The sequence below is a fragment of the Mus caroli genome, unplaced genomic scaffold (genome assembly GCF_978045245.1).
Source record: "Mus caroli unplaced genomic scaffold, Mus_caroli_1 scaffold_8, whole genome shotgun sequence".
NCBI classification, from domain to species: Eukaryota; Metazoa; Chordata; class Mammalia; order Rodentia; family Muridae; genus Mus; species Mus caroli.
Genome location: NW_028227263.1, coordinates 55,208,867 through 55,231,172, shown reverse-complemented (window position 1 = coordinate 55,231,172; position 22,306 = coordinate 55,208,867). Strand labels below are relative to the sequence as shown.

At 37.3% G+C, this 22,306-nt stretch overlaps 1 protein-coding gene and 1 non-coding gene across 9 annotated transcripts in view; both read left to right on the top strand.

The window, feature by feature from the left end:
* The window catches only part of Dlg2 (discs large MAGUK scaffold protein 2), a 2,003,181-nt gene that overhangs the window by 798,414 nt on the left and 1,182,461 nt on the right, over positions 1–22,306 (top strand). The gene's annotated exons all lie outside the window — the stretch shown is intronic.
* On the top strand, positions 7,990–8,092 carry LOC115031570 (U6 spliceosomal RNA). The gene has a single exon (XR_003837252.1). It is a non-coding gene; the product is annotated as a U6 spliceosomal RNA (small nuclear RNA).

Here is a 22,306-nt window from a genome sequence, read left to right as displayed (position 1 = left end):
CACTCGCACTTCCTGTGGTTAAGGAACTGAAAGTCTTCAGTAGGACACACATCTCTAAGCCATCCCACCCTAGAGCAAAGAACCAGCTACACATCATTACACACACACTGCTGTCAGTCATGTGCTGATGGCTCTGATTTGGAGTGATAAGCATCTGGCACTTCTGGCTTGCAGTGGACATATAACAATCATTTCCCCAGCACTGAAAAGGTCCTTAGGCAAAGAGATGCTGACACTGGTAGTTACAAGTTAGTGATGCACATCCTTGTTCACTGAGCATTTTACGTGTCTACCAGCCTCTAACTATCAACACAGAGAGAACTGCAGCCCTTTGTATTGAACATGAAATTCTCATTTGTCTAGCAAATACTATTAGTGTCTTTCTTGTAGCTGTGATCAAACATGTTAGCAAATCAACTTGAAGAAAGAGCGGTATAAGTTATAAGTTACAGACCCTTATGGTGGAGAATACACAGAGCCAGCTAGCTGTGCATGGCAAGTCAAGCAATGTGACTTGAAGCAACAAGTCACATTGTACACAGTAAATGCTCATCATGTTCAGCCAGCTTCTTCATTTTTATACCTTCTAAGACCCAACTTCAGGGAAGATGCCACCTACTTTTAGTGTGGAATTTTCCATTTCAATTAAAAAAACAGATCAGCATGATTCCTCACAGGAACACCAGAGACTAAATAATTCCTCATAGGTGTGACAGGCTGGTGGCCTGGCCAGTCTCCAGATCCTGGCAAATGGACAGTTAACTTTAATCATCATGTCTTCAACAACATACTGACAGTAATACCTTTAGCAGTGGGTATAGAACTATAGAGGATAAAAAGTTATTTCTGTAACTTAGTGACACAGATTGTCCCAGAAGAGGAAGTTAGGAAATTATTTATATATATATGATTGTGTAGAGGTTTGTAGAAAATTCTGTGGGAATATTGCTCACTCACTAAGAACGCTGGAACGGGGTGCAGATTGTTACCTCCCAATTAGAAGCAGAAGTTAAAGAGCTGATATCTCAGAAACACCTGTTTCTTAACTTGTTTCTCTCTCTCTCTCTCTCTCTCTCTCTCTCTCTCTCTCGGAGAAACAAGCTTCATAGTCTTGGTAAACATATATCATTTGCCAATGAAGCCAATGTACTAAACAGTTTCTGGAGACATTCTGTGTTCTGTGTGTCCTGACAACTGGCTGAATCTTCAAAAGGGCAGAAAGTCCAGCAAGTCCATTAGAAGCTATAAGAGCTGAATCTATCACAATTATGACTGAGCTTGCATATCATCCTTGAACAGACATTATGCGTGTTTTTACAAATGTATTCCCCAGAGCATAAAATGCTAGGTAAAAGAAAGCGAAGCTTGCTGTGAACACAGATATTGATTAGTTAGATAGCTGTTGATTTAAATTGATGGGGAAAGGAGAAAGCTATATGAGAGGCTCAGGATAGTAAACTGAAGCATGTTTCACAGAAGACTGCATTAAGAGTGGTAAATCACTTTTAAAACATGGAATATATAAAACTAGTGCATTTTCTTTCACATGAAAATTTGCTTTGCAATAAATACATTGTACTTTAAACAGAAATGAAGCACTTAAAGATGTAATTCTACAGAAAGTATGGTAACACAAGGGAAGTGGAAAAATATACAGAATGTAGAATTATATCACAATATAGAGGTTTTGTCCAAAGAAAATAATTGTTTTAACAGAAATTACTAGAAGTAAAAGTGAGAACTTTTCCCTTGATTTTTTTTTTTTTGAGACAGGGTTTCTCTGTATAGCCCTGGCTGTCCTGGAACTCACTCTGTAGATCAGGCTCCCTCTAGCTCAGAAATTCACCTGCCTCTGCCTCCCAAGTGCTGGGATCAAAGGCGTGTGCCACCATGCCTGGATTTTCCCTTGATTGCTTAACAATGGTGAATATGGTATACTCATTGATTGCACGTTTAGATCTGAGTTTACTCCTGTTTCATGTTTATGGTACTATTCTAAAAAAATAGTACCATAAACAAAAAAAATGAAAAAAATCTAAACCCTAAAACACTCTAAAATCCAAGGATAACCTTTAATCTAGAAATGGTTTGCACATTAGTATCTATCCACGAACCACATCCCTAGTAATAAGAACCAGCGAATTCTTAGCTATCACATTATTATGTAACAAGAACTCTTCTTCCTCATTCATTATCATATAGAGGACCTAATACCTGTGTATGTCTGTAAAATAACCTAATGCCTACACTAAGAATTACAATCTACTAGGATCTGTAAGCTAGTAATTGTCACATTCACTGATCCATTGTGTAATTCCATTCTCTCTGTTGATTGGCTCTGCAACCCTATAGGTGGAACAACAATGTGAACTAACCAGTACCCCCAGACCTCATGTCTCTAGCTGCATATGTATCAGAAGATGGCCTAGTCAGCCATCATTTGGAAGAGAGGCCCCTTGGTCTTGCAAACTTTATATGCCCCAGTACAGGGGAACACCAGGGCCAAGAAGTGGGAGTGGGTGGGTTGGGGAGCAGGGTGGTGGGGAGGGTATAGGGGACTTTTGAGATAGCATTTGAAATGTCAATGAAGAAAATATCTAATAAAAATATTAAAAAAAATAAAAAAAAATTAAAAAAACTATTGTTAAAGTAACAACAATCTTTTTCATTCAGAAAAGAGGAAAGAAAATGTGTGAGTCCTTAGTATCTGGTGTTTGTGTACTAAATTCTACACAGGGTGTGCTACCTAATCTTTGATAGGTAAAATAATCTGCATTTTTCAAAATGCTAGAAGGGTTAAGCAATGTCACCTAAATGAGTTTAAAGTAAAAGAATGAGATACAAACCCAGGCTTTTTTTTTAATTCGGTATTTTCTTCATTTACATTTCCAGTGCTACCCCAAAAGTCCCCCAAACCTTCCCCCCAAGTCCCCCCCCACTTCTTGGCCCTGGCATTCCCCTGTACTGAGGCATATAAAGATTGCAAGACCAATGGGCCTCTCTTTCCACTGATGGCCGACTAGGCCATCTTCTGATACATATGCAGCTAGAGACACGAGCTCCGGGGAGGTACTGGTTAGTTCATATTGTTGTTCCACCTATAGGGTTCCAGATCCCTTTAGCTCCTTGGGTACTTTCTCTAGCTCCTCCACTGGGGGCCCTGTGATCCATCCAATAGCTGACTATGAGCATCCACTTCTGTGTTTGATAGGCCCTGGCATAGCCTCGCAAAAGACAGCTATATCAGGGTCCTTTCAGCAAAATCTTGCTAGTGTGTGCAATCAAACCCAGGCTTTTTTAGCTTCAGAAACTTTTCTGTACATCATTGTATACAAGTAGCTAATATATCTTATCTTTTTGAAGTGATACATTCTCCTTAATTTTTGTTTATATTTAGAATTCACATTACATTCTAAGTTTGCAAGGACTGATTTTACAGCTATTTATTGCTTTTTTTTCTCCTGGTTACTATAACAAAGCCTTCCACAAAGACTAGGAAACAAAGACAAAGAAAGGTATCTCTTAATAATATGTATTGAAAAATAAAGTATACCTAAATATTCTACATTAAAAATTTCAGATGTTTTATATAATATAGAATAAAATTAGAGTTTCTACCTAAATTAAAATTTTGAAGAGAACAATTAACTTACAGTCTAACATAGTAACTAATTATTCTAGTTAACACACTTAATTCTTATGCTAATAAACTCTATTTTATTGTATTCTTATTTCAGAATATGTAAGAGATTAATTATTCTTTCTTTTTATTTTTAGATATATTTCACAATGTTTGTATTATCTAGTCAGAATAAAATATCTATGTTAATGATTTCAAGATTTATGAGGTAAAATGTCACAACCAAGAACCTGTCTAGAAATTGGCAAAGGCACTTGTGGATTTTCTCCTGTAAACAAGAAAAGAATGTGACATACAGTATATGTGCTTTATTGGTCATCACGATAAAGCATTTGCTCATCAATAGCAATCTTCAAGCAAATACTCATTCAGGCAGTCCTGCAGCCTTTGCCAATTGTTCACTGAAGACTTTTTATAATTCACATGCTAGAGAGAAATTATTTTAGATCAAAAGTACTTGATTCAGAACAAGTATATGATGAATTACATCTATTAGAACATACACTTTGAAATATGGGATCTTTCCTGAGTTTTCAAAGTTATACTTCACAAATTTACTTCCTATTTTAAATTTACCTTCTTATTGTAGTCTCGAATATAATGGCAAAATCATGCTAAAGAAAGGGTAAAGATTTGAGATAGTAAGTGCAAGGAAATTATTGCTTTCATAATATCCAAGACAAGATTAGGACTTGTTTGAATGATTTCTTTATAATTATTTTGATGGTATTTTTAAAGAAAGTTTAGGTTCACAGTGAATAAATAGGCTTATATAATAATTTGTAGATTTGCCAGGCCCCATACATGCTTAGAATTCAACATCCCACACCTGAATGGTGAGCTTACAATGTAATATCATAGTCTGATTTGCATACCCAGTTTACATTAGGGTTCACTCAATGCTATACAGTCCGTATGTTTAGTCAGCTGCATAGTTGCCGTTATAGTACATAGATGTCATTACTGTATCATGCAGTATACTTTTACTATTCTAAATCTTCTTTCTCTTTACTGGCATAGTTTACTACATAGTTTGGCTACTGTCTACATAGTTTTGTTGATTTTTTATTTTACAAGGCAGGATGCTAATGAAATTATTTAAATACCTGCTCTAGATAATATTACATTGTATTTTATTTGAAATATTTCCTACATTTCAGGGATTTCTCTTAATTAAATTCATGGCATACATCTGCTAATTATTTGTTTCGTGGAATCAAACATTTTTTATAACTTTATTAACTCATTTCTACTCCCATTTTCTTCTCTTCATGTTCAGTCAGGACCTTAGCCCATGGGATGGCAGCATGAATACACAGAGTGTGTCTTTCATCGTCAGGTAATTTTCAATGGAAATACCTGACAGAAACACCAGAAGTTCATCTTCTTCATTATTATAAATCCAGCTAATTTTTTAAAGAATTGCTATCATAAAGATTGACATTACATTTAAACCATAACTGTCTACCTCTTCTTAAAAACTCACAACCATCTCATGATATAAAACCGCATCTAGTTCATCTTAAAAATACCTGGATTCCTAACAGAACTAATGTTGCTTAAAATCCAGTTTCTCTCCTGTGGCTCAGGCAAGCTCCGAACTGCAAGATCCTGTAAAATCCAACTCAAGTCACACACTTCCAATTTACAAGAACACAAAGCAAACACCCTCACTCCCAAAGCGGAGAGTGGTAGACTTGTAAGACCTGAGCAGTGTTAGAACTAAACCTGCAGGATAGATACCAAACCCTTCAGCTTCGTGTTCAGCATGCCAGGCTTGTGAGTGCAGCTGCTGAGATTTAGAGATCCCACCCATTTCAGTCAACCTTAGCTCTTGCAATTTCTCTATTGAGCTGGCTTCATTCAGTGTCTTCAGCTTCGTCAATGTATGCCTCAAGATCCTCATATCTCCAACATGCTGATGTCTCTGTGGTGATTTTGGCTTCACTTTCACAACCTCACACAATTGCCACTTCTAGCCTCTGTGGAGCACATGACCTTTGCAAAGAATTGTCTTGCTTCAGTGTCTGCCTAGAAGCTGATATAACTTTCTGTGACCCTGCAATGCTTGTCATTTTCATGCCTGCAAAACCATATGGATAGCTCTGCTAAATTCTGCTGCCAGCACAAGCACAGTCTGGAACATTTCTGTCACTTCTGGGGTGGCATTTGTGCACCTTAGTGGCTAAACCTGAAAAAGCACTACTTAAAATGTTTAAAAACTGAAAACCCATCTCAGGGATTTCCTTTACCTCTCTCTTATTTTAAAGGAACTTCCATCTTCACACACTGAAGACTTCGATGGAGATCTTGCCTTTCAGGCAGCCTTTCCATTGCCAACTGCAAAGTATAATGTTTATGAAATGGTACTAATATCTTAAAAATGACAGCTGCTTTCTCTACCATTGTGTCTGCAACATTAATGGAGCTCTCAGGCCATTAATCTCCAAGTTGCACTGTTTTCGTACATCTCTTCCTGACTACAGATTGATGGAAAGCAGTAAGCAATGACCATGTCCCACCTGGACATCATGTCTCCATACTTCATTTCCCTGACAGAATACCTTTTACATTTATTCTTAAGATTGTCACTTAATCATACCATTTCTCTATTTCCTTTCTTCCTTCTAAACCTTCTCATATACTCCTCCCCACTCTTCTTCAAATTCTCACCAAATGGCATGTCATGCATATATGCACTTGTCTATAAATATATATTCCTATGTAGAACCTGTTGAGCCTATTGAATGTTACCTATAGGTATTACTTCAATGCTGACTGACATTGGACAGCCTATTGGCATGCTCTCTCATGAAGAGGGCCACCCCCCAAACCCTAGTTTTCCTCAGTTCTATAGTTCACTGACACTGCACAGCCAATTGGAATCCTCTCTCCAGGGGAGGGCTACAACACCCCCTCTTCAGTTCTGTAGTTCTTTAATAGGTTTGGGACTTGTGAGTTTTTCCTCTCAGAGTTTGGCAGGCTCATTGGTATCATCTTTGTTCAGATTCTCTCAGATTTTCAGATTTTTGGGCAGAACACAGCAACACTATTTGCCAGAATAGAACATAAATGGTTTCTAATTCAATAGTTGATCAGGTTAGGCTTCCATCCGAATCTTTAGGGGTCCAGCCTCCACTGTCTGTATTTCCCTCAGCACCTTAGTCTTCTGAACCCTGACTCAAGAGCCCATAAAGCTTTGTTTCAGCACTCTCCGGATCCTCTAGCCATAACTACAAACCTGCCAACACTCCTCCCACAAAACAGTTACATAGGCCTAAAAACCCATGTGGTGAGGTTTATCATAGCAACCACCCCTGCTTTTGTCTCCAGCTTTTCAGATTTGGTTGCTTTTCTCCTTGCTGTAAGAAAAGGAACCTATCTGACAAAAGCAGCTCGAGGATGGAGACGGTATTGAAGACGAAAGACTGTTTTGAATATGGAGGACTATTTTGAAGACTGAAGGCTGTTTGGGCTTCCAGGACAAAGAAGGCTTGGCAGCCAGAGCATGGTGTAGCTGGTTGTACCAAGTCCACAATCTAAAGAACACAGAGGTAGAAGCAGGTACTCTGCTTGTCTTCTTCTCCCTCCCCCATTCCCCTTTTTAGTCCATGACTCCAGTAAATGGACTGCTAACCACCTACATTCAGGGTACATCTTCTCCCTTCAGTTTAACTCAGAGGTATGTTGAGAAAATGATAAATTCAGTCAAGTTAAAAAAAAATGAAGATTGGCTTCACGCAGTCCATAAAGGATGTTCTGAAGATGTCAACTGTCCTTTACCTGCCATGTTTGCACAAGGCAGCATTGCCATAGTGCAGTAGAGGATCTTTTTGAAAGAATGAAATCACTTGTTTAATATGCAAAATCATGTTTGTAGGTAAACTGACCAGTCTTTTTTTTTTTCAATCTTTTTGTTATATATTTTCTTCCTTTACATTTCAAATGCTATCCTGAACGTCCCCTATACCCTCCCCTGGCCCTGCTCCCCTGTCCACCCACTCCTACTTCTTGGCCCTGGCATTCCCCTGTACTGGGGCATATAAAGTTTGCAAGACCCAGGGGACTCTCTTCCCAATGATGGCCGACTAGGCCATCTACTGCTACATATGCAGCTAGAGACACAAGCTCTGGAGGTACTGGTTAGTTCTACCTATAAGGTGTGCAGACCCCTTCAGCTCCTTGGGTACTTTCTCTAGCTTCTCCATTGGGGGCTCTGTGTTCCATCCAATAGATGAATGTGAGCATCCACTTCTGTACTTGCCAGGTACTGGCATAGTCTCACAGGAGACAGCTATATCAGGGTCCTTTCAGCAAAATCTTGCTGGCATGTGCAATAGTGTCTGCATTTGGTGACTGATTATAGGATGGATTACTGGAACAATACAGAGAAGATTAACATGGCCCCTGTGCAAGGTTCACCAGTCTTCACTTTCACTTTTCTAACTTTTTCCTGTACAGTTTAGCAATGCCCAGCAAGGAGTGGCAGCTTTACAGAGCATGGTTCCTTCTGTCATTATTTCTCATCTCTGACTCTCTAGATCCAATCATTCTTTCCCTTCTTCTAGTTCTAAAGAAGCAGTTTATAGTCTACTATGATGCCCGACCTTTAGAAAGTGCTGATCAAGTTCTTAGTCCTCTTCTCTATCTCCCAACAATGTAATTAATGCACAGTGGGACTTATTTTCCTTAGAGTGTGTTCCTTGCCTAGTTCTAGTTCTGTGAAATCTGATATATTTCAGATACTATTGTCCAGTTTTCCTCCATCTTCTTTGGTGACTTTTCTCTTTTTACAGTCTCTAGTAGAAGTGAAGTTGTCCAAGGTTTAGAACATTTTCTCAAAACTGGGGAGGTGACTCAGTGGTGGAGAACATTAGTTGTGCTATCTTGAGAGTTTAGATCCAAACACCCATTTTTTATGGTTCACAAGTGTCTGTATCTCAAGTTCCAAGGGGTGATGCACTCTCCTGGCCTCTAGTGACATCCACATGTATGTAAACAAACACACAAATTTGTATATGTACACACATATATACACATACACACTGAAATTTTCTTTGTTTTAAAAGAGACGCTTTCTTTCATCTAGCAATATTCATTGATAACAGTAAACCAACTACTCAAGTCATATACATGTTCTTAAAAATTCTAAAAAGTCTATTATTAGTTCTTGCTTCCGTCTTCCCTGGCCTCTTATGTTGAAATTTAACTCTTTCCTCAATATCTCTGTTTGCATGTTTTATAGTCTCTTCAAACTTTTGTCAAAACCAACCTTCATTTCTATCATTGCCAGCCTTTCCCAGGCCTTGAAAATGTTTAAGTCAATGGGCTTCATGCCAAGCTTGCCTGCTCATCACCTTGCACACAAGCCTGTTCACACTGCTCAGACTGTAATAATGTCTCACTCAGTTATTTCCTAAAGCTTCTACCAGCATCGACTCCTTCCTTTGTCCAGTCGTATCTCCATCCATCAGCCAGAAGGATGGATTTTAAAGGGGGAATTAACATCAATGGCTCTCCCAGCCCCTGGGATGGACTATCTCTTACCTCATTTCCTGATCAAACCAAACTGACCGTATTATTACTAAGCCTAGTTCATTTCTGCCAAGGAGACTTTGTGCTGTTGACTTATTTGCTCCTGATCTCTCCTGGGAAAAGATGAAAGCTATTTAGTTCTTCAGGTCTTTTTCTCAAAAACCTTTCCTGAGAAAGGCTTTCCCAGAACTTCAAATAAATAAGCCACAAATGTCCTGCAATACTCTCTTCCAGACAGCTTTAGTTGAAAAGAAATTCAGTCTTACTGCTAATATTTTATGTTCATAGTTATATTTTAGAGTTTCCCTGATTCTCAAGTCAGCACAGATGCTCCTGAATATAGCCACAATTTGTCCTGTTTTTATTGCTCTATCCCTAGTATTAGGACAATATGTCACAAAGAAGGATGTATGTTTGAGTGAGTGAATGAAGGTAAAGATGTTAGATCATCATTGAAGGTGAGAGATCTCAGCAAATGCTACAGAAGTTAAACTCACCACACTAAAACTCTGCAATCCTACTTTCAACAACTGCATTTGTGAGTGACTGTGTGTGTGTTTGTGTGTGTGTGTGTGTGTGTTTATGTGTGTGTGCATATATGTGGGTGTGTATGTGAGAGAGGGGGGTGATTTCCAATATTCTTACAAATTTATGCAGAGACTCCCTCCAAGATATCACTACTAGGCCAGAGATTTTTTTCTTTTAAAGAGTAAGAGTTTTGTTCTAAATCTGTCTTCTTCACTCTTTAATTAACATAAGTAATACCTAAGATTTTTATAATCACAACAAACACTATCACTTTCTTGTTACCTGGAATTTTAGTGAAGTCACAAAAGCTTTGGGAATTTCAGTTCATCTGTGTTAAGAAAACAAAACTGGCACGTTTGTCATTTCAAGATTCATGTGAGACAATGTGTACTGATGGGGGTGGCTAATTGGTGTTGCTTCTCCTCATTAGCACCTCCATCATGCATGTTTTCTTACTTGTCATTTCACAATCAGCATATCTTTTCATCTGCAATGCAGTTTTGATGTAGAAATGTAAAATAAAATTTCCCATCAATTTCTCTAAAGTATAAAAACTCAGTTGCCTAGAATATATGTATATATATATATATATACACACACACATATATATATATACACATATATATATATATATATTCCTCAAATTATCTACTGCAAAACTGCAAAACTCATTTATTACTGCCATTCTTTCTTTTTTTTTTACCATCAGATAAAAATTTAGTGCTGAGAACCAGGAAGCTGTTGATTTAATTGGACATATAATATCTGGCTTAGTATTGAATTTGGAAGCTTCTGGGCTGTGTTGATCAGATACTAAAGCAAACTGGACTATGGAAATGGTCTTCTTCAAAATGCTTTACACACATCAGGCAGAAAACCCACATGTATTACATATGCTAGTGTCAGCTACAGGTGTAATTTAAAGTCCTTGATGATCTATGGCTTACCACTCAATTTTATATATTCGTGAAGTCAAGGTATTTCATAGTCTCACAAAGTACTGTGATTGGTGTGATTAAAATAGCCGATGATGATGATGATGATGGCCACATTTCACAGCTGTATAGTCCCTGCAAGAATTAATTCTATTATAACATAAGACTAGTGTGTGATACTTAGTAATTTTGTGAACAAAAAACTTCTTTAATGGAAATATACATTATATATGTCAGTTTTCCCAGTAAAGAATTAAGCAAATTCTTGGAACTTTTTTTTTAAACTCAGCAACAGAAAAACTTAATGCAGTAGCTTAAAGATCTTGATGACAAGTATTAACACAGACAGGACCTAGAATTTGAGCAACTGACATCACCACACACCTCCCTTGTTTCTCTTCTTGGCTGTTTGTAATGAAACACATTTGCTTGAATATTCATATTCGTTACTTCATTCAACAAATATTTCTCTGAATACTCATTGTATGCTAAGTGCTGTTCCTGGGGTCGTTTTTATGTGGCAATAAGAAAGACACACCACAATTCCTGCCATTGTGAACATTCTGGCCGACACCGATTGAATGTTGCCAGTATTGCAACATGCCTGAGAGCGTTCTAGACATGAAGTTGGAATAAACAGCAGGAACAAGGAGAAAAGACTGAGATTAATTTACTGCCTGGGAGGAACTCACTCTGAAGCCTTAATTTCCTTAATTCAGTCTAGGAATTATACAAATATGCATGGCCCCGGGTTGTTGAAATGGTTCTAGAGGTTGATTACAGTTAAATCTTGTCCTTGGTTCTTGAGAAGTACAGAAGCTGTGTCTTCACATTAACTACGTGAAAGTGTTTATAAAATGAAAAAGATTTTACAGATAGATGGGTCAGTGTACACCAAATCCTGGAATTTGCAAAGGCTGTGGTTTATTCACAGAGTAATAAAAATTCTAGTTGGCAAACAGCAAATGTATGGAGTAGTGGGCTGCAGTGCTGAGAAGATCATTTCAAGTACTCCTCTGCCACATGGTTTTTTTAGCTAATGGGAAAATTGGCATACCTTTGTCCTTATTTCCCCAAAGGAAGGTGATCTTTGACCTTCCAAGCCTTCTTGGAAGGCAAGGGTTTTAGAAATTAGGACACTGACCTTAACTTGTGTCCAGCAAGAAAGTTCACAGAACTAACTTGTGGTGTGTTATAGCCTTTGCTGCCTCACTGTAGACAAGAATAAAAATGACCTTCCACTTTCAGGAATGAGGAGCCAATACTTAGTCATGCATGAATTCACTTTTAGAAGGGTGCATATGAACAAAATAAAAAATTTTCAAGTGAATATATTGACATGTTCTTTTTAATATAGATTTGGATAGCACATAGTAGGGGCTCAATGAAACTTTACTCAATAAATCAACCTGCAAATATGTGCTCATCTCCCAGGGAAAGACACAGGATGTCTATAAAACTTTAGAGTACTAGTCATTATTTCCTGTCCTCAGTATCTCATTGTAGTTATTGGTATGAGACACTGTATTAAATGTACACACGTGAAAGAAAGGGACACAACTCTTGCTCAGATTCCTTAACGTCTATTATTTCAAAGGACACAGTGAAGACTAGCTGGCCTGTGTGGACCCACGGAAGAAACTGTTATGCAAGGCAATCAGTGTGCCTCCCTCAAACAGCCCATCTCCTAAAATGAGCAGGTTTCCTCATACAGGGTTTTCTATGCTGGTATCCCGACAAGCTGGCTCTGAAGCTGTGCAGCCTGAGAGCAGATGTTGCCCTGTCAGGTGTCTTTGATTCTGCTTCAGAAACCACAGGAAGCTGTTTGGAGAGAAATCATCAGCTCAGTCGAACAGGGGAATGACAGCCTACATTGTCTGCTCCCAGAGGAGGCATGGCACTCAGCCTTCGTTCAAGGGTGGGAGTAGGTGATAAGAGTTGACAGTGGAGCTTTGGAAACCACTGCTGTCTCTTACAGCAGTCATTCTACTCTGTGTTGTAGCTGATTCTTAGTGCAACGCTTACATGATCATTCATTTAGATACAAACTTTTTGATGAACTAAATCCATGCATAGGGACGTGAGGAATGGAGAAGGAAATAATATTTACTAATTATCTTGGTACAATGAACAGTGTTTCTATATTATGGCATTTGTCTTCATGTTTATTAATATTCTATATGTTTGGTAATAGTATTTCCATTTTGTTGTAAAAACAGGTGAAGATGTCTAAGTAAATTGCCTGTCTACACATTTCTAGTGTATTACTGAGATAAAATTCAAATCCATGTTCACCTGACTGTAGTGGCTCTGTTTTTTCTTCTGCTTCATAATTACTGCTTTGAAACAACTTATATCACGGTAAAAGCACTTTTACTGTAAACTCAATATGCATATATGAACAGATTGTGTGAATATATATGAAAAAAATGTAAATTTAAACATAATGGCAATGTTTCTAGTAACTTGCTTGTTGGCTTTTGCTTTAGTTTTACTTTTCTGGTTAAAAAAATAGAAGAGAAAAGAAATGGATTACATTATCATAGCTTTCTCGAATGTTCTATCAAACTCTTCATGTGCTTATGAGTTTTTGAAGATCAATTTAAATGTTTGTTACTAATCAACCAGACCCAAGTGTATTAAAGAAATTGTAAGTGGCCTAGTCAAATGAAAGACTAACCTGGTTTGTCTAAACTGCATCCACTCTGCCAATAATAGTATGTAAACCAGCTGTGTACTTAGACTTCATAAAGTGCAAAGATAGATTTTCTAAGATAGTACCAGAATAACATAACTAACCATTTCAAAGATCATACGAATGCTACCAGACTTCCTTCCCCATGTGTCATTCTTGCAAATGAAGTCCAGTACTCCTGCAGCTATCTTGTGACCTGCATATGTACATAATGTTCTCATACAGAAGAAGGAAAGGCCAATGGTTGACAAAGAACCTGATCCCTTTGCATTAAATGAGTTGTGATATTGGTGACCAAAAAATGCTACTGTTAAAGGGACTTTGGACTGAGATTTCTGTAATTTGCAACCACTGGAAACTGTTTATGCCCAGATTAGGAAACAAGTGAGCTAGATCACATTGTCAGTTTTTAGATATCACATTCTGCTACAGAGCTGTTTGGAATTTAGCTTATCTCATTAGATCTTGCTCTCTTCACCTTATTTTGTAGTTGTAGCAGCAGAACTGAGTATAGCAGCTCAGAAATTTCTTGTGGTTTACAGTTCAACTAAGCACCTTGAAATATCAATTTCTAATCCTGAAATGAAAATGTCATGATTTTCAATCTAATTTGACTCAGGATAAATGAAGTCTAAGAGCAGACTTACAAGTGCCTCTTAGTCCTAATGTTAAATAGTAGGCTATGCCAATTGCTGGTGTATACAATAGAGAAGACTTCCTTTTCCTAAACTACTTTCTGGAATTCAGTAAATAACTGGAGAGTCTAAGGGATATTCTTGGTTTTTCTTTCTTTATTTTTGTGTTTCTTTTCTCTTTTGTCCTCTCTCTTTACAGAATCCGGTCCATCCCCAATGCTTCGCCAAGCAATCTTCCTGACTACAACTCTCAACCCATTTTTATTATTATTTTCTGTTCCCCGTCTCATCCACCATCTAAGCTTCATTAAAGGAGAGGTAGCATCTCATTTTTGCACACTTCACTTTAGGCAGGCAGCGGCCCATTCGTTCACATTTATAGGCCTGTGCCATGTTTTCCAGGGGGAAAACCTGAAGGCAGAGCACCTTTGTTAAGTTTTGTAGGCATTTGTGAGCATGACTTTTGTTTTTCTTTCTTTTTTTTAATTTTTAATATTTTTTATTACGTATTTTCCTCAGTTACCTTTCCAATGCTATCCCAAAAGTCCCCCATACCCCCCCCCACTTCCCTACCCACCCATTCCCATTCTTTTGGCCCTGGCATTCCCCTGTATTGGGGCATATAAAGTTTGCAAGTCCCATGGGCCTCTCTTTCCAGTGATGGCCGACTAGGCCATCTTTCGATACATATGCAGCTAGAGACAAGAGCTCCGGGGTACTGGTTAGTTCATCATGTTGTTCCCCCTATAGGGTTGCAGATCCATTTAACTCCTTGGGTACTTTCTCTAGCTTCTCCATTGGGAGCCCTGTGATACATCCAATAGCTGACTGTGCTCATCCACTTCTGTGTTTGCTAGGCCCCGGCATAGTCTCACAAGAGACCGCTATATCTGGGTCCTTTCAGCAAAATCTTGCTAGTGTATGCAATGGTGTCAGCGTTTGAAAGCTGATTATGGGATGGATCCCTGGATATGGCAGTCTCTAGATGGTCCATCCTTTCATCACAGCTCCAAACTTTGTCTCTGTAACTCCTTCCATGGGTGTTTTGTTGCCAATTCTAAGAAGGGGCATATTGTCCACACTTTGGTCTTCATTCTTCTTGAGTTTCATGCGTTTAGCAAATTTTATCTTATATCTTGGGTATCCTAAGTTTTGGGCTAATATCCACTTATCAGTGAATACATATTGTGTGAGTTCCTTTGTGATTTTGTTACCTCACTCAAGATGATGCCCTCCAGGTCCATCCATTTGGCTAGGAATTTCGTAAATTCATTCTTTTTAATAGCTGAGTAGTACTTCATTGTGTAAATGTACCATAATTTCTGTATCCATTCCTCTGTTGAGGGACATCTGGGTTCTTTCCAGCTTCTAGCTATTATAAATAAGGCTGCTATGAACATAGTGGAGCATGTGTCCTTCTTACCGGTTGGGACATCTTCTGGATATATGCCCAGGAGAGGTATTGCTGGATCCTCCGGTAGTACTATGTCCAATTTTCTGAGGACCCGCCAGACTGATTCCCAGAGTGGTTGTACAAGCTTGCAATCCCACCAACAATGGAGGAGTGTTCCTCTTTCTCCACATCCTCGCCAGCATCTGCTGTCACCTGAATTTTTGATCTTAGCCATTCTGACTGGTGTGAGGTGGAATCTCAGGGTTGTTTTGATTTGCATTTCCCTGATCATTAAGGATGTTGAACATTTTTTCAGGTGCTTCTCTGCTATTCGGTATTCCTCAAGTGAGAATTCTTTGTTCAGTTCTGAGCCCCATTTTTTAATGGGATTATTTGATTTTCTGGAGTCCACCTTCTTGAGTTCTTTATATATATTGGATATTAGTCCCTTATCTGATTTAGGATAGGTAAAGATCCTTTCCCACTCTGTTGGTGGTTTTTTTGTCTTATTGATGGTGTCTTTTCATACCTATTTATGACGGAATGCTTTTTAAAAAATGGCATTCTCGCTTAAATTGAAAAGGACATAGCAACATTAGCTCAGGAACTTGACTCTTGCTTCAAATCTCATTTGGTTTAGTGTTTTGGTTTAAATATAGATTTAAATATGTTTAGCTTCTTTTTAATAGAAAGCTGCTACTTATTATTTACTTATTTACTTATGGCGCAGAATTGTATGTTCTGCAAGTAGTTTAGCCAGAACTGAAGAGTTCTCCTTAAGAAACTGTATTCACACAGGAGGAATGTGCAGAAAGCATTTTTCAGTTAAAATTTCAGAATTTCTTTCATGTTTAAATTGCCACAGCATGGTGCATGAAAAAGAACATTCAAGAAGGTGTCACAAGACCTATATTTTCCAATCCCAGCTGCACCTCAAATGCATTGTGCTAGCGTTAAAAGGTTTGCCTAATCTTAGTTATTTCTCTGGGCAGAAATCACATATTGTCTGACTCGGGAACTGTTGATTCAATTCATTGTTTTCAAAATCAATATAATTAGCAGTTCATTTAAGATCCCTTCATCTGCATTTATTGTTGTTTTTGTTATTGTTCATAGTTGTCTATATACTGACAAAAACTCATTGTAACTCTTAAGCCTCAATAAAACCCATCCTTCAATGTCTTCTCCAATAAGTTCACTTCAACAACCTCAAGATTCAGCTGTATGAAATGTCTTCCATTTCTATGAGCTCGTGGAGCTGTTCTATAGATGAAGCTCATTCTGACTTTTCCAAGTTCCTTCCTTTTTCTAATATCTCAGTCTAATATCATGTCACAAAAGGCTTGCTTGTCCTATCCAGGCTGAATTAATGACAATCTTTTTTTTTCCCCATACTTTGTATACATCACCTACCTACTCTTTTCCTAGTATTAATGCTTTACTTCAAATTAATCATTGTGAAAGTGACAGGTGGGGCACACGAGAATATAAGTAAATAGAACCAACCTGTTTTAGATCATCCTAACTATATAGTGGGCTGAACAAGCAATCTCTTCAAGATCACTAGAGCTATCGATCAATATAAAACTCTCTGTTCTTTAAGAATGGGTGACAAAGAGATGATATGAGAAGACAAAATACCAAGTGAAAAATATTTTAAAATGTGGCTATGATAATTGATCTGAATTGTCAACTCAACATATTCTAGAATCACCTAGGAAGCCCATCTCAATGAAGGAATGTCTAGACCATATTGACCCGATGTGGGCATGACTGTTGGGGAAAATCCACCTGATTGTGTTAATTGAGGTGGGAAGATGTGCCTATTGTGAATAGTACCACCCTTTTAGATTGTGTCTTTCTCTTAAATGTGGAAAAGTTGCAGAGCATAAGTCAGCATGCATTCCCTGATTCTCTGATCTTGCCTCTGGATGTGACCAGCTGCCTCAAGTTCCTGCTTGAACTTTCCTACAATGATGGACTCTAACTTGGAATCATGAGCCTAATAAATTCTTTCTTCCTTAAGTTGATTTTTGTCACTCTATTTTTTTACAGCGACAAAACTGAATGCAGGACAATATCTTTTCTTAAAAATGAAATCTGACTCCCCTAAGAGACATTTTGATCAGACCAAATATTACATCCTTAACTCTTATGGTTATTTGAGCATCAACTTATAATAGCCCAATCTTACTTGACATTGATATCTATGCTTTAATATAAGTTATGTTTAATTATTTATTTTATTTTTGAGATTATAACATGGTAACATTATCCTCCCCTTCTAAAACCTGCCATATACTCCTTCCTTGCTTTGACAAATAGTGGCTTCCTTTTTCATTAGTTATTCTTATATTCATATATTCTGTTTAATGTTATTCATATATATGTTTTCAGAGTTGACGATTTGGTCTCAGATAAACAATTGGTGTGCTCTTCCTTGGGGAAGACTATTTCTCCCACTATCAGCATTCCTTAGTTGCCTATAATCTAAGTATGTATGTATGTATATATGTATGTATGCATTTATTTATTTATTTATTTATTTATTTATTTATTTATTTATTGTGTGTGTGTGTGTGTGTGCGCGCGCGTGTGTGTGGGTAGGGGCTACAGCCTAATGATCTATAAGCTTTGTTTCCTCCAAAAATCCTATTTTATTTGCTAGAGAACATTGTTTTAAGAACAGAAACAATTTACATAGAGAGTTTAATATGCCTTTCTTGTATATTCCACATTATGCTGCATTTTCCTTGCTATCAATAAAAAAATCCCACCTAATAGAAAACTTACTAAAAAGCCCCATGTATTCTATTTTAATTACTCACTTACTTACTTGAATGGTTGATTACATGAATAATTCTTGAGCATTAATTAAATATATATTATAAAAGAGACTTAATGCAAGCTAGTAGCAAAAATAGGTGTGTGATTCACTAGGACACAGCATTTGAAACATGAAGAATGCAGGGTTTCGAACACTGAACATGGCTTTGTACATTAGACTTACCCCAATCTTGAACCTGTCTCAAGTCTTTCTAATTGTGATTTACCTGTTGGGGAAATAACTTCAGAGGCTCATGCCACAACTTTACTCTAATGTAATATAGGAAAATATATAGTCCATAGTACTTTGGTGGTGGGATGATGTTTGAGTGGGATGTTTGCAAAATCTTCAAAAAGATGTTATTTGAATCAATTCTGAAATATTCAATAGAACTTTCTGTGCAATTAATTTGTAATGGCAATGCCAATCATAATAATAATTATAATACAATAAAATTAGTGAGCATACTCAGTATGTGATTAACAATATTTTAGAGCACTTTGTATATTGGTTATTTAGTTACTTAAATATTTTATGGTAATCATTTCTAACTCATATTTTTATTAATTATTTTCAATTTATTTATTTTGCATCTCTATATTATCTTCTGTTACTTCCTCTCCTCCAGATCCTGTCTTTTCCCCTCCCTTGCCCTCCCTCCACCTCCCTTCCTCCCTTTCTCCTCAGAAAAGGAGAGGCCTTCCATCAATGTCAATCCACCTTGGCATATCAAGTTGCAGTAGGACTAGGTGCATCTTCTCCCATTGAGACCAGATAAGGCAGCCCAGTTAGGGGAACAGGATCCAAAGGCAGGCAACAGAGTCAAAAACAGCCCCTGTTCCTGCTGTTAGGAGTCCCACATGAAGAATGAGCTGCACAACTATTACATATGTACAGAGGTCCTAGGTCTGTCTTATTCATGCTATCTGGTTTGCGGTTCAGTCTCTGTGGGCCCCTATGGACCCAGATTAGTTAGATTTTGTAGGTTTCTACCTATTACTTTACACATGAGGTAATTTAGACAATAAATACATATGTGCACAATCAATAGGTGCTGTACTCCCAGATGCAAGGATCTTTCTTCTTTAGTTGGTGACATGAGTGACATCAGCAATGTTAATCTTCCACTTAACTCAAGTTTGAGGTAGATACAGAGATAAAGAATAGACCCTAGGATTGTAAGGATAGAATGTAGTCAGTGTCACCATACACACACACAGACACACACACAGACACACACATAGACACACACACAGACACACACACACAGAGACACAAACACACACACAGACACACACACACAGACACACACACTAAAGTTTAGCTTCAGATTGAATCACAGCAAAACTTTGCTTGCACTTATAAAGATTCCAGGAGACTGCCCTAAGTAGGCACTTAGAATAGCTTGGTTATTGGGTAAAACATTTAAGTCCATCATTTTCTATAAAATGAGATACTTTTGTATACTACTATGTTAGTTTTTTATTGCTTTACATGTAATGACTACTTCTATCTTTAGTTTTTATCTCTTATGTGAGGTATGAGAAAAGACTCTAGTTAACTTATCCAAGCAACCCATTCTTCAACCAGATTCATATTGCCTCATCAATATGCATTTTCAACTTTAAAACTTCAACCTTACCTTGAAGGCAGGGGGAGACAGCTCAGTAAGCTGTGTTTGCTGTACAATAATGAGGAGCTGAGTTTGCATTCTCAGCAGCCAGCTGTCTGTATCATTTGACAGTTCTACCAGCATTATATGAGATGGTTGAGCCTCTCCCATCCTCGTCAGTATTTGGAATTGCCAAGTTCTTTGATTTTAGCCATTCTCATGGGTGTCTAAACCTCATTGTGGCTCAATTTCTATTTTCTTCCTGATTAATCTGGCTTTTGATCTTTTTATCTCTTGACTTTTAGTAACTAAAATGTACAACTTATTATAAGAAATGTATCTGCACTGAGAATTAGGAATTAGCAAACATTTGGAGGTGATGATATATCCCCAGTATTGTTTATGCTAATGGTTTCCTGGATGTCCTCATGTATTGAAATATCAAGCTATATATCATTGAAATACCAAGCTATATATCATGTGCTTATCATGTATTGCATGCTATATTTCAATATATCTTCTCTAAAATATACTCATTATATATGTGCTTTAGATATTTGGAAAAATAATCTAAAATATAAACATATAGTGTGACATTCACTTTCTTCTTAGTCATTGCTCACTTACAATTTCCTCTTTTTTCCTGTATTCCAGCTATTCTGAGTTGATCACAGTCCATGCTATATTCCTGACTTGCTGACAAATATTTGTATCTTCACTGTTCTGCCTTTACTCAAACTGCCTTTCCATGCCTTAATTTTCCCAAGTCATGTTCACTCATTCTTTGGGTCTCTACATGGTTATTATTACTTAAGAGCCAGGCAACATTATTCAAGGCTTTCTTGCCAATCTGTTCTTTCCACTGATCTGGTCTGTTATAGCACACCAATGTGCACAATTAATTCAAGCAGTGAAGACAGGAAGATCCCAGAGCCTTGTCTTGCTAGCCTTGGTGAATTGACAACCTCCAGACTCATCAAAAAAAAAAAAACCCTTTCTCAAAACTAAAGTGTAGAGAGATAGAAGAAGACATTTTATGCTTACCTTTGACCTATGGACATGTATGTATAGGTACACATAACTATGCATACACATATATCATGCATGCATACACAAATGATAGTTTTGAATGAATAATTGAGTTAATAGTAATTGCATATCAAAAGAAGGAGATAATGTGTTGACATTATGAACCAAGTAAAGGCTGTTCTACAATCAGATAGTGACAAGTTTAGCAAATATAACTGGATCTTCTAACACGTTATACTTGAAATTGACTATCATAATAAAAAAATAATTTAGCATTCTTGTTACATGAGTGAGTCACACACTATACAAAACATTTTGTGTTTGTTTTTCTTCTCTTTTCACAATGATCTTATTTTAAGTAAACAGGGAAGGGAAACCTACTGAGGCTATACTTAAAATTTAGAACCATCTCAGATTTTAACCATCATTTGTACAGCATATTAAAGAAGATAATTATGTCATGTCTTCAGTCGGTGGTATGAGAATATAAGAGAGATTTGATGTCTTTACAGCTTCAAGGGAGCAATTTGCTTCATTGACTAATCATCTCGTTTAATTTGGACATGATTAGCCAAGGGCCCCTGTTTACAGCATGATAGAGTGGCACTCTTCAGCATAAGCAAGTCACCTCATTTAGTTCACACAGCTAGCCAAGCATCTATTGTTAGAATGAAAGACAGCTGATAAGGAGAGCCTCTTTGCTGCATTAGAGCACTCTGAGACAATACAAAAACATTGAAAACGAGCTATGTTTTTGTTGCAGGCTTCCTGTGAATTACTGTTCTCAAAGTTGAACTCTTGATTTAGAGGTTTTTTTTCTTCTGACAATGAAATATTCATCTTTGTTTCACAGATGGGCAAGTCCACTATAAAAATAGATAGTTATTTCACAGGAATTTTGCTGTATTTGGTAGATGTTCATTTGAAATTGGTGGGAAATTTTGGCTAATTTTGGCCTGTACTAAGTGAATGAATGAGTGAGTAATGCATATTATTAAACACCAATGCATGTGAGACATTTTAATGGGTACTTTCACATATGCTATTTTAAAAAAAAATCTGCACAATAATCCTGTTACTTATAATCTGTGATTCAGTGGCATTCTCCCCTCTTTCAGCGGATGCACGAATTATCAATGAGACTGAGTGACCAAGTCAGAGTTACTCAGCAAGTATCAAAATCAAGAACTGAAATCTGAGACACAGAGGTTACTCTTTCAGCATCAAAACTTGACAAAGCAATTGATAACCACGAAGACCTAAGAATTCCTTATTTTTAATGTGAATTTTGCTGCTAAAAAAAAAATCCTTACAGGAGTCTCAGAGAGTAATGACTTGAAATTGCTTTTTGAACAGCAAAACTGCAAAGGTGACTGCCATGATGACTGTGGAAGTCAGCATTCTGCACTGCCACAATGGTGCTGAGGACAAGAACCATTTCAGAAAACTTGCTCCTAAGATGCAAATGTTGATTATG